Raw genomic sequence first — 12,399 nt, 5'->3', positions numbered from 1 at the left:
TTAAGTAGGGGGAGGGAGAGCAGCTTGGAGGCAGGAGCGTCAGCAGACAGAGGTAGAGGGGGCACGGGGGCAGCAGCGGCGGGAAAGGGAGAAAAAAACGTCAGCAGAGAAAAACGGGAAATAATCAGAAAAATTAGACAAAAAGGCACAAGAGACAGAGGCACAAAGAGAGACAGGCGCAAGAGACAATGGCACATAAAACAACAAGGCACAAGAGACAAAGAGGGACAAAGTGCACAAAAACTGTCAAATTGGGCAAAGACAGGCAAACAGGGCACAGACAGACAAAAGCAGGGCAGAGAACCAGAAAGGCTGGCAAAGCAGACCAGCAGAAGAGTAAGGCTCTCCCACTAGACCACCAGGGATGAGGCGCAGGCAGGAGCCTGCAGGCGGAGGAGGGCCTCGAACACCTATCTGTAAGCAGAGAGGTGCGGGGCAGCAGCACAACGACAGAGCTGCGCGAGGGGAGAGCAGTTTCCCTGACCAGTAGGTAATAGCAACTTCTCGAACTATCACATAAATAACAACATTATGCAATCAATGCTGCTTTATTTCATTTCAATTATTATAAATACGACAATTAAGTAACTTATATAATTTCACAGACATAATTTCACAAGCACTCACCATTATATAAATTAAAAAAGTAACAAAATAATCAATATAAAAATAGTATTCATAATTAATTACTATTTAATAAATTACATATAAATATCAATTATTATAAAAATATTATATATTTATTTTCTTCCTAACAACTCACAAAAAAACACAGCATTTTAAATACATGTGTAATAAAAAATTAAAACTAAAATACATATGAAAATAAATAAAACAGTACAACAATTCAACAATCATTAATAAATTAAGTAATGTATATAATTAATTACATAATATTTAATAAAAATAGCATTAAAGTAATTAGTTCATTTTATTTAACTTACCTCCCTATTCCCGTACAATCATAGCAACCTACAACTAAAATATAACTCAAATAAATCAGTATCAAACTATTTGCATTATTAACAACCAATTTAACAATTACAAATTAATTAACAATAACTTTTAAATAATTATCATTTATTTAACTTTCCACCCTATACCCCTACAAACCCAACAACCTGCTATAAAAATATAACTCACTGCTGACAATAAAAATCAAATTACAATTGAAATTTCAATTTTAAATTCAAATTACATAATTAAAAAATAATTACAAATAAAAAACAAGGTCATTTTAAAACAGGAATATTTAAATAACATCCCACCATTTCACCAACAAATCCAACAACCCACTATGACATTATAAATTGTTAATAGCAATAAAAAAATCACTTAAAAATACAAATTATATTTAACAAAATTGATATCAACTATAACAACAATACTGACACATAATTTGAGTGTATTAACTAAAATACATTAAAATAATTTTAAAAATTATATTTTATTACAACTATTACTAAAGACCTTATTAAGGAAACAGTATTCTCGAAAACAATATTATTTATCAAATGAATATGATATTCTTGACAACAATATTCTATACCATGATATTTTGGACTCACAATATATTTTTCAGAAATTTCTGAAATTTCTGTGTTTCGATATTGTTAGCTCTATATTTTGTCCAAACACCTTATCGCTTAGCTTTAGTGACTATGAAAAAATAATGAGGCTGATTTACAAAGTATTTATGAGTATGTGAAGTATTACTCCTTATCGATGACTAATGGTGCAATGTCTGTCTCCCAACTCCAACTGGTTCTCTAAGGATTTGACAAGGTACACTTTTACCTAGTGTTCCAGGGAATAAAACAGTGAAAATACATCACTTTCAATTCTCTTACTCTATTCTGTGCCATAGGAGTATGCTAAATTATAAGTACTTGAGCACTGGCCCTATAGTAATTAATGTAACTTGTTAATTTCAAATACATAATTGTCAGAAGGCACTTAACTTGTAGTCTGGGTCTAGTAGGAACGATGTATGCTTCCACATTTCATATATCCACTACCAACCCAACATAGCTGCAATATGCTAGTAAGATGTAGGCCCAGAAAAAGAGAATGGATCAAGAGAGAAAACAAAAACATTAGTGATCACCACTCTAACCCGTCAGTTCTGCTGGGCATGGACTTCAACTGGCCATTCGAGTTATCTTCAGAACATCTCTAAATCACTGCCTCTCTTATTTTTGTGAAAACTTTAACTGTAGTTATTCTTTAAACTCTATGCACGTTATATGAATTCCTGAGCAGGACTGCTGTGAACTTATAGACAATATGCTCATTGTAAATATACAAATCTTGAGCTTGAAGAATCACTGCATTACCGTCATGTCATAGTTACCAAAAGGCACTGAGAAACAATAGCTCAGAAATCCCATTAAAAGAATTCAATGGTTTTTCTAGTTCACCACTTATCAGAGAGAATCGTCTCTTAACATAAATGTTCTTATGCCATTGTACCCTTAGATTTCTTCTCTGAATATAGTGATGGTTTCCAGAATGCTAGACATCTGTGAAAACAACTCTCATGTTGTCATGGTAATGTAGTTCATGCTTGGTGCTGCTGGATAGTGTACCTTCCAAAGATGAAAAAATATTTCGCCAACAGTTTCAATTTCCTTGTGAGGCTCCAGACTTTCCTTCATGTGACTGGCGCTAATGTGACTGCACTCAAATTATAATTCCTACAAGCCCACAGAATAAAGAGAGATAAGCCACAGGTCATGGCAATAATACTCTGCAATGTCTAAATTGTATGTACTAATACAACACTGTGAATGAAATACAAAAATCTTCATAGAAGTCACGAGTACAAAAATAGCCAGCTAGTTTAAAAAATATTCTAGGTGCAACTTACCCTTTTGACAGAAGATGCCGTCTGATCTGTTGGAGCATGTAATGCTAAATTCTATACATGTTGGTGCTACATTTATACATATTTTTCTCAATGCAATTAAAGGAGAAAGGATGTGATCAAACAGAAGCATCATATATACACTAAGAAGCAGGTGCTAGGCTCTTCTCGTGGGGAGAACATGAGGCGACTTAGAGGAAGAGATAAACATGCTATGATAAAAGCTAAATCGCCAATCCTTGCTTTGTATCAGCTTGAGAATGAGTATTATGCTATGCTTACTTGAGCAGTTAGGTTAAATTTACAGTGTGCAACATAGAACAACAAGATAGCATCGCTTTTAAAATATGTGTGAATGTGCAAAAATACTAAGGCTTGAGTGTGCTTTAAGCTGATATAAAAATTAATTCACAATTGTTAATACAGACAGCTAGGTATATGAACATTTAGGGCTTGATTATGGTGGCGGTCAGACGATCATCTGACCACCATTGCAGTGAGAGTGGGACCACCTGACAAGTAGTCAGAGTTCCCACCCACCAGATTAGGATGCGACCGCTTTGGCGGCGGGCGGAAATATCCCTTTTTCTAATGCAGCTTGTGCTGCAGTTCGGAAAAGGGCTGCAGAACAAGCTGCAATAGGAAAAGGGATGTATTGAAACATCCATGCACCATGTGGTACCTGGCACACAGTGCATGGATGTTTGGGGGGCACCACATGTGCCCCCAGGCCATATAGCTGAGGCCGAGAGAAGATGGGGGCCCTGCTACGGGCCCCCAAAGTCCGTTTCCAACAGCCTTTCCATGGAGGTTGGACCGCCATGGAAAGGCTGTCGGAAACTGACATCTTAATTCCTACGGCGGTTTCTCCGCAGGTACTACCGTCATTGTAGGGATTAGGCTTCGACCGACGCCCTGATGAGCTCCTTGAGCCTGTCGGAGGCGGTGGTCCTTCCCACACCCACTGCACTCTGACTGACAGTATTATACTCCAGCAGTCGGACCACTGCCCTAGATGTTGGGCAGACTGACTCTGACGGCCTGTTGGTGGCGTTCCACCCGACATCGTAATCTGGCCCTTACATACGCAGCACAAATATCTTTGCGTTCAGCAAGAATTAAAAATTAAAAATATTTGTCAGATAATTCTGAGAGTATGTTTAAATTATATTTTAATTATCAGCATTTACCTACTTGCTCAATACACGTTCGTTTCACCCTGAAATATAAACTAAGGTGTAAATAATACATTTAGAAACTAGTTTAATTAGCTCTACAGTGCTTTCCATTCAGAAGAATAGCTGACCCATTACACAAAGGATAACAAGTAAAGCCTGTCAGACAGAAACCTAAGTAGAAGTTGTCTCATAGAAATTTCTCATCAGTATACTTAAAAGGAGCTTGAAGCCTATCTGCCCAGTGTATATACTTGAAGGTGCATCATGTACAGAAGGCTTGGGGATTCACACAAGACATCCCAGAACACAATTGTTGGGAGCCTGCAAAAGGCTATATTGTCCCTTATTAAGACACACAGGGTATTTTACATTTTCTAGGCTCTATGAGTAGTTGTTTATAGCTGAGGTGAGCTGCTGTAATTGCAGTACCATCTGAACCATCTCTGTACCCCAGAAGGTTGCAAAGGATTCCTCAGGATTTCTAATTTAGCCCTCCACAAAAAAAAACCTTTAATTATGATTTGATAAGTGCCTGTATTCCCCCATTAGAAATATGGCTTTGGAGAAGAGGTGGAGCTATAAACAGTGATTCCACTGTGCCCTCCATGGACTTCTCACACTCTGTGCCCCTCTCCATGTTGAAACAATCCTTGGTAGTGTCCACGAGGCCTTTCACAGGCCAGAAGGATAATTTTGATGTGAATCCACACCAATATGATTGTGTTTAAAAGGCTGAAAAGCCCTTTTGTCCCATCTTTCAGGCCCTCAACATTACAATGATTTTGGACTAGACTTTACACCCATCCAGGAGAGAAGTCATCCTTTCTCCCTCCCTATCCACTTACATTACGATGTCTTCCTATATTCTTTCAGTGGCCAGCAGAATAATGTGACTGCATCTACATCCCTTAAGAATTTGCTTTACACATCAAAAGATAGTATTTCCCTCTTTATACATTACTTTCAATTTTCACTGAGCTTGAACTGGTCTTTTGAAAGACCCAGCAGGCAGCTCATAATTCTATTATGCCTTCCCTTTTATAATTTCTAGAAACTTCCCGAAGGTCTCCAAAAGGCCAGTATAACCTCATCTACCTCTCCTAATTCATGGCAATCAAAAGTAAAAGATCTCCATGTTTTGCACGCCCCTCATCTTCTCCTTCATCTCATTTAGGGCTCCCAGTTTTCCATTCTTACCGATAAATACAGACAGAAAACTACTTATTTTCCTGTCTGTATTTATTTTTAAATACAGAAAAATACAGTCTTCTTTGGGTGATTTTTTCTACAGTCAATCATGAGTGACAGGTCAGTAGGAGTATAGATTGAGAGGTAGGGGAGATGAAAAAGACAATATATTTCCCAATTAAGTGCAGATCAACAGTTATTGATGCTATTCTACAATGCAAGTGTTTTCAGATAGCACTATTGCACTGTATACTGCTGAAACCTTTCGGACATTCAAATGCGAGTATATATTCATCAGTTAAATAAATGTGGAAAAATACCCATTGCAGCTTAATTTATTTATGAAACATAAAATAAAGATAGATAAGTACAGAAAAAATAGGCAAAAAATACACATCGAAAAATGCAGGCGGAAATGTTGAAAAAATAAATACCACAAAACCGGGAGCCCTACTCTTAATTAACCCATTATTCCATATTTATGACCACTTGTTCTCTCCTACTCCATCATTAATATCCATCAATACTCTTTGGTGCTGCCCAATAATTTTACAAACAATATTAGAGCCACATGAAATTTAGTTGCATGACTAACCCCCACATTTCATAAGGACTGGTTTTAGACCTCATTATATCCTTTGCTACCATTGCTGTGCTCCTGTTAATTTACCCCTTTGCTTGAGCTGGTCATTGAACCATGTGGAAGATTGCTCACTCTCCTGATCCCTCTTTCTTCCAATATGCCCGATGCATTCCTTCAAATGACTGAAAAAAATAGGGGCTCAACAGTCACATGGCAACATAGCACAATCACTTACTTGGAAAATAAAAACAGAAATTTTTATTAATCTCTTTTTTGTGTGCTCTCCTTACCACCACTGATTTAGAATTTTTTTTATATAATTCACTAGACCACATTATCTCCCACTCACCTTCCACAGCAATGCCTTGTCACTCCCCTGAGATTCGTCATAAGCCAATAGTGTCAGATGTTCTTTTCTCTGCATCCGGCTGCAAAGAATGGTAGTGGGCAATGCCCCTGTTGTATAGTGCCGGTTTTTAACATTTCCCATGGCCTGCTGCACTATATAAATTGGACTGGATAACTAAGGGGCTCATATAGAGGCACATTACCCTGTCCACAAAACTACTAATCCACCTGTCTTTTTTAGAGTCTGGCAGACCATTATTTTTCTCCTGCCAGTTTCAGGCTGCCTCTGCTGGTGATAACCTTACACAGATGAGCCAATGGGGCAGTTGGTGTAAGTACATCAGACCTCGTTCCACTCTATATAGGGCAAATGTTATTTATGATATCCTTTTTCTTTGCTCAGGACCACCAAAAACGGATGTTGCTCCGAACAGAAAAAAAAGAAAAATGACATCCAAACCCTGACAAAAAACTATGTCAAGGTCATTCGTTTTCTGTTTTACAAAAACAAACTCACACTTGGTGAGTTAGTTTTTGTAAAACAAAAAAGTTTTCTAAGAAGCTGCAAGAAGCATGGCAGCCACTCAATAAACTTTCAGTAACTTCAGAGGAGCTGAAGTGATGGCAGCTCCTTGAAAGGCATGAAGAGGTTCACCAGCGAGGGAGAGATCTGCAAATATGAGGGGCTGTGTGTATAAGGGAGGACAGCTGGGCAGGGTCTAAATGATCCCTTAAGCTACCTCCTTTGGGGTCAGATTGGTATTAATATATATGTGTCCTGATATCTGTGTCTCTATTTTTAGAATTGTAATACTGTAACTTTTGATGTCCAATTGACAGTTGGTTTAAGCAAGGTTTTAAATCATTATTTTAAGAAATGTTTTGATGTATTATGTGATAATGAGTGTATTTGAGTCTTTATGTTGGTTATGATCATGCTATTGGTCGATCAATAAAATAATTTTAATACTTCCGTTGCCCACTTTGGACTCCATTAGTAGTGCATTGAGAAGTCAAGGCCTATTACAGTAGATGGGGTTTGGAACTCAGCTACTCTATGTTACCAGTAAGTAATATTAGTAAACTCAATGGACAATCAGAGCTATACTTTTTTAAATTATTATTTATTTTATCCATGTGCCACACTCATGCCCCTCTCAAGAAACCATTCGCTGACCCAGCCATGCTTCCCAACTACAGACCCAGCAGAGGACTTCGAAAAATTAATCAACCAGCTAAGCAACCACCAGCTCCTCGAGGTCACATAGTCTGGATTTAAGCCCAACCACAGAACATAAACAGCACTCAATGTTGCCACAGACAGCATGACCTTGACAGAGGATACACGGCAGTCCTCATTCTCCTGGATCTCTCTGCAGCATTTGACATGGTCTCACACCCTACATCAGGCACCTGCATGAGATTTGCATCCAAGGATCCTCTCGCCACTGAATCTGCTCCTACTTAACCGATAGAACATAAGCTATTGGCCTTGCACCTTACTCCTTTCAAAACCTGCAAACTCATCTGTGGAGTGCCTCTAAGTTCAACACTCAGCCCACCCTCTATGACACATATATGATCTCTCTAGCCAATATCACTTCGCACATGACATCAACATCCTCTCCTATGCCGACGATACGCAGCTCATTCTCTCCCACTCAGACAAGACCCCCAACACAAGAAACAAGTTCTCACCTGCATGACTGAAGTCACTAACTGAATGAAAGATAACTGTTTCAAGCTCAACACCAACAACACAGAAGTAGTGGTCTCCGGCAAGAACACCAGAGCATCGGACTGGTGGCTGGCTAACCTCAGACCCACACCCGCACACATGCCTGGAACCTGGGAATAATCATGGACAGCAAACTGGGCATGAAAGCACAGTCAACACAGTCACTTCATTCTGCTTCCAACAGCCTGAAGATGCTAAAGAAAATCTTCAAATGTCTCCCAAGCAAAACTAGATACACTGTCACTCACACCCTAGTTACTAGCATGTTGGACCACAGGAACACCCTGTATGCTGTGATCACAAAACAACTCACTAGAAGACTTCAAACCATCCAGAACTTGGCAGCCAGACTCATCCTCAACCTCCCTCACAGTACTCTCATCACACCACAAATCAGTGAGTGCCACTGGTTCCCAATACACAAACACACTCATTTCAAACTCCTCACACACACATTCAGTGTGCTACACAAGTTAGGCCCCACCTACCTGAACAGCTGCATCTCCTTCCACCAACCACCGAGACACCTCTGCTGTGCAGGAGTTCTACTTGCGCACATCCCATGCACACACAGAACCAGATCAGGGCGGTTCTCTCTTGCACCACTCCTAAATCGTGGAATGGCCTCAGACATCCACATCAACGCATCCTCCTCTCTAACTGAATTCTGCAAGAGGCAAAAGACCTGACTTTTCAAGTAACCAATCTACCATAGGCAAAGCTAGGCACAGCACCAGGATACCCTTATAGGTGAGTTTTACAAATACACATAACCTAATCTAACATAACGTAACATAACCAGGGCCATTGGAATTATGCGATTGTGAGGCTGCTGAATTTTTTCATACAGTTCTGGATCTGCCACATTTGATGCTTATTCCATAATTTGCTATATAGTCTGCAGGTTTTTTAACAGAAATATGTGTTCTAGCTCAAATGGTTAAAATGTTCATAAAAACACAGCAACAGATGTTGTCGCAATGTGGAAAGCACTTTGCAAATGTTGACTGGCCACTTTGTTGGTGCTTATTGCTATGTTTGGGTGTTGAACCGGCATTAACCCCTTCGCTGCCAGGCCTTTTCCCCCTCCTGTGCCACGCCCTTTTTTGGCTATTTGGGGTAGTGCGCGCTGAGGCCCTTGTAACTTTTTGACCACATAAGGTATCCACGCCAAATTTGCGTACTTTTCTTCCAACATCATGGGGATTCTGAGGGTACTCAGGGTTTGTGGATTCCCCTGGAGGGGTCACAGAAATGAGCCAAAATACAGCAAAATGTAGGTTTTTGGGGGGGAAAATGGGAAAAACGGACTGCAAATGAAAGCATCTGGGTTTTTCCCTTCAAGTGTTATCAAAAAAGGGTTTGTGGGGCTGAAATCACCATTTTCCCAGCTTTTAGGGGATACCAGACTTTTGTCAGAAACCCAACATTTTTTACACAGTGTTGGCATTTTTCTGGAACAGAGCCTATTTTTGCTATTTTTTGTGCTTTCGACCTCCTTCCAGTTAATGGTAGAAATGGGTACAAAAGCAATAATGGATCCTGGAAAGCTATACATTTTGGAGAAGTAGACAAAATTCTGAATTCAGCAAGGGGTCATTTGTGTAGATCCATCAAGGTTTCTTTATAGAAACTAACAGTTAAATATAGGATAAATTGAAAATTTGTTGAAAAAAAGCGCCTTTTGTGTCAACGTTTTCACCTGTAACTTCTTCTAATTTTGACAGCTCTTTGAAAGCAATATACCGTTATATCCGCTGGACATTTCTGGTTGTGGGGATATATAGGACTTGTAGGTTCACCAAGAACCCGACGAACCCAGAGCCAAAAACTGAGCAGCAACTTGCAATGGTTTTTTATTATGTACCGGGTATATAGTAATTATTCTGTAAAAATGTGTACATGGAAAAATCGGTATGAAAGACACCTATGTATTTCTGAAATGGGACCAAAATTGGGGGCTTGATTCACAGAACTAACTTAAGACAAAATCCTAAACTTACTACCATTTTGGTATTCACAGAAGGCACTTACTCATTTTGGTATTCACAGAAGGCACTTACTCATTTCGGTATTCACAGAAGTTAGGAGTCCTAACTTTAGGACTCTTAAATGCCTTCTGTGAATACCAAAAGTCTTAAAATTAGGATTTTTCTCAGTTTAGTAGTAGTATAGTTAGGACTCCTAACTTTAGGACTCCTAAATGCCTTCTGTGAATACCGAAAGTCTTAAAATTAGGATTTTTCTCAATTTAGTAGTAGTAAAGTTAGGAGTCCTAACTTTAGGACTCCTAAAAGCCTTCTGTGAATACCGAAAGCCTTAAAATTAGGATTTTTCTCAGATTAGTAGTAGTATAGTTAGGAGTTCTAACTTTAGGACTCCTAAATGCCTTCTGTGAATACCGAAAGTCTTAAAATTGGGATTTTTCTCAATTTAGTAGTAGTAAAGTTAGGAGTCCTAACTTTAGGACTCCTAAATGCCTTCTGTGAATACTGAAAGCCTTAAAATTAGGATTTTTCTCAGTTTAGTAGTAGTAAAGTTAGGAGTCCTAACTTTAGGACTCCTAAACTGAGAAAAATCCTAATTTTAAGACTTTCGGTATTCACAGAAGGCATTTAGGAGTCCTAAAGTTAGGACTCCTAACTTCTGTGAATACCGAAGTGAGTAAGTGTCTTCTGTGAATACCAAAATGAGTAAGTGCCTTCTGTGAATACGAAAATGGTAGTAAGTTTAGGATTTTGTCTTAAGTTAGTTCTGTGAATCGGGCCCATAGAGTTTAGAAACAGTAGATATTTGCACATTTCCGAAATTGGGAATACTCATACTAGCATGAGAATTATCAGTCATTTTTTAGAATGACTTCTTTTTTACACAATGTCTTTCATTTGGAAGGCAGAAATGCATCGAAAGTCAATAGGTAATAACAGTTCCTTTACAAATCTCAATTACCCTAAGTCTCCCGATAAAAATGGTACCTCACTTGTAGGGGTAGGCATAGTGCCCACGACAGGAAATGGCTCAAAACCCAACGTGAACACACCACATTTTCACAATGCAAAATTACCCTTTTTTAGCAAAGTGCCTAGCTGTAGTTTTTGAACCATAGCTCTGCCGGCACCTAGGGAAACCTAGCAAACCTATACATTTTTGAAAACTAGACACTCAGGGGAATCCAGGATGGGGTGACTTGACTGCCTCCCACCAGGTTCTGCTACCCAGAATCCCTTGCAAACCTACAAAAATTGCCAAAAAAAACACATTTTCCCCACATTTCTGTGGTGGAAAGTTCTGGACTCTGCGTGGATCCACAAATTTCCACCCACCCCGTATTCCCCAAAGTCTTCCCATAAAAATGGTACCTCACTTGTGTGGGTCGGCCTAGTGCCCGCGACAGGAAACGGCGCAAAACGCATCGTGGACACACCTTAATTTCGCAGTGAAAAATGAACCTTTTTTGGCAAAGTGCCTAACTGTAGTTTTTGAACCATAGCTCTGCCGGCACCTAGCAAAACCTAGCAAACCTATACATTTTTGAAAACTAGACACCCAGGGGATTCCAGGATGGGGTCACTTGACTGCCTCCCACCAGGTTCTGTTACCCAGAATCCCTTGCAAACCTAAAAAATTGCCAAAAAAACACATTTTCCCCACATTTATCTGGTGGAAAGTTCTGGAATCTGCGTGGATCCACAAATTTCCACCCACCCCGCATTCCCCAAAGTCTTCTGAGAAAAATGGTACCTCACTTGTGTGGGTCGGCCTAGTGCCCGTGACAGGAAACGGCGCAAAACGTAACGTGGACACACCTCAATTTCACAGCGAAAAATGAGCCTTTTTTGGCAAAGTGCCTAGCTGTAGTTTTTTAACCATAGCTCTGCCGGAACCTAGGGAAACCTAGCAAACCTATACATTTTTGAAAACTAGACACCCAGGGAAATCCAGGATGGGGTGACTTGACTGCCTCCCACCAGGTTCTGTTACCCAGAATCCCTTGTAAACCTAAAAAATTGCAGAAAAAAACCACATTTTCCCCACATTTCTGTGGTGGAAAGTTCTGGAATCTGCGTGGATCCACAAATTTCCACCGACCCCGTGTTCCCCAAAGTCTTCCGATAAAAATGGTACCTCACTTGTGTGGGTCGGCCTAGTGCCCGCGACAGGAAACGGCGCAAAACGCATCGTGGACACACCTCAATTTCGCAGTGAAAAATGAACCTTTTTTGGCAAAGTGCCTAGCTGTAGTTTTTGAACCCTAGCTCTGCCGGCACCTAGGGAAACCTACCAGACCCACACATTTCTGAAAACTAAACACCCGGGGGATTCCAGGGAGGTATGAGCGCCGATCGTCATTACAGTAAAAGGGGGGGGCCTCGGGAGCTGGGGAAGCTGTTCCCCAGCTCCCGAGGCTATTTTGCATGAAAGGGAATCCCTCTGGTGCCCTCACCAGAGGGATTCCCCAGGGTATGCCTCATGACGAGCTGGACTCGTCATGGGCACA

This window comes from Triturus cristatus, chromosome 10 (genome assembly GCF_964204655.1).
Source record: "Triturus cristatus chromosome 10, aTriCri1.1, whole genome shotgun sequence".
NCBI classification, from domain to species: Eukaryota; Metazoa; Chordata; class Amphibia; order Caudata; family Salamandridae; genus Triturus; species Triturus cristatus.
The sequence above is the reverse complement of the archived record's forward strand: the minus strand, read 5'-3'. Positions refer to the sequence as shown.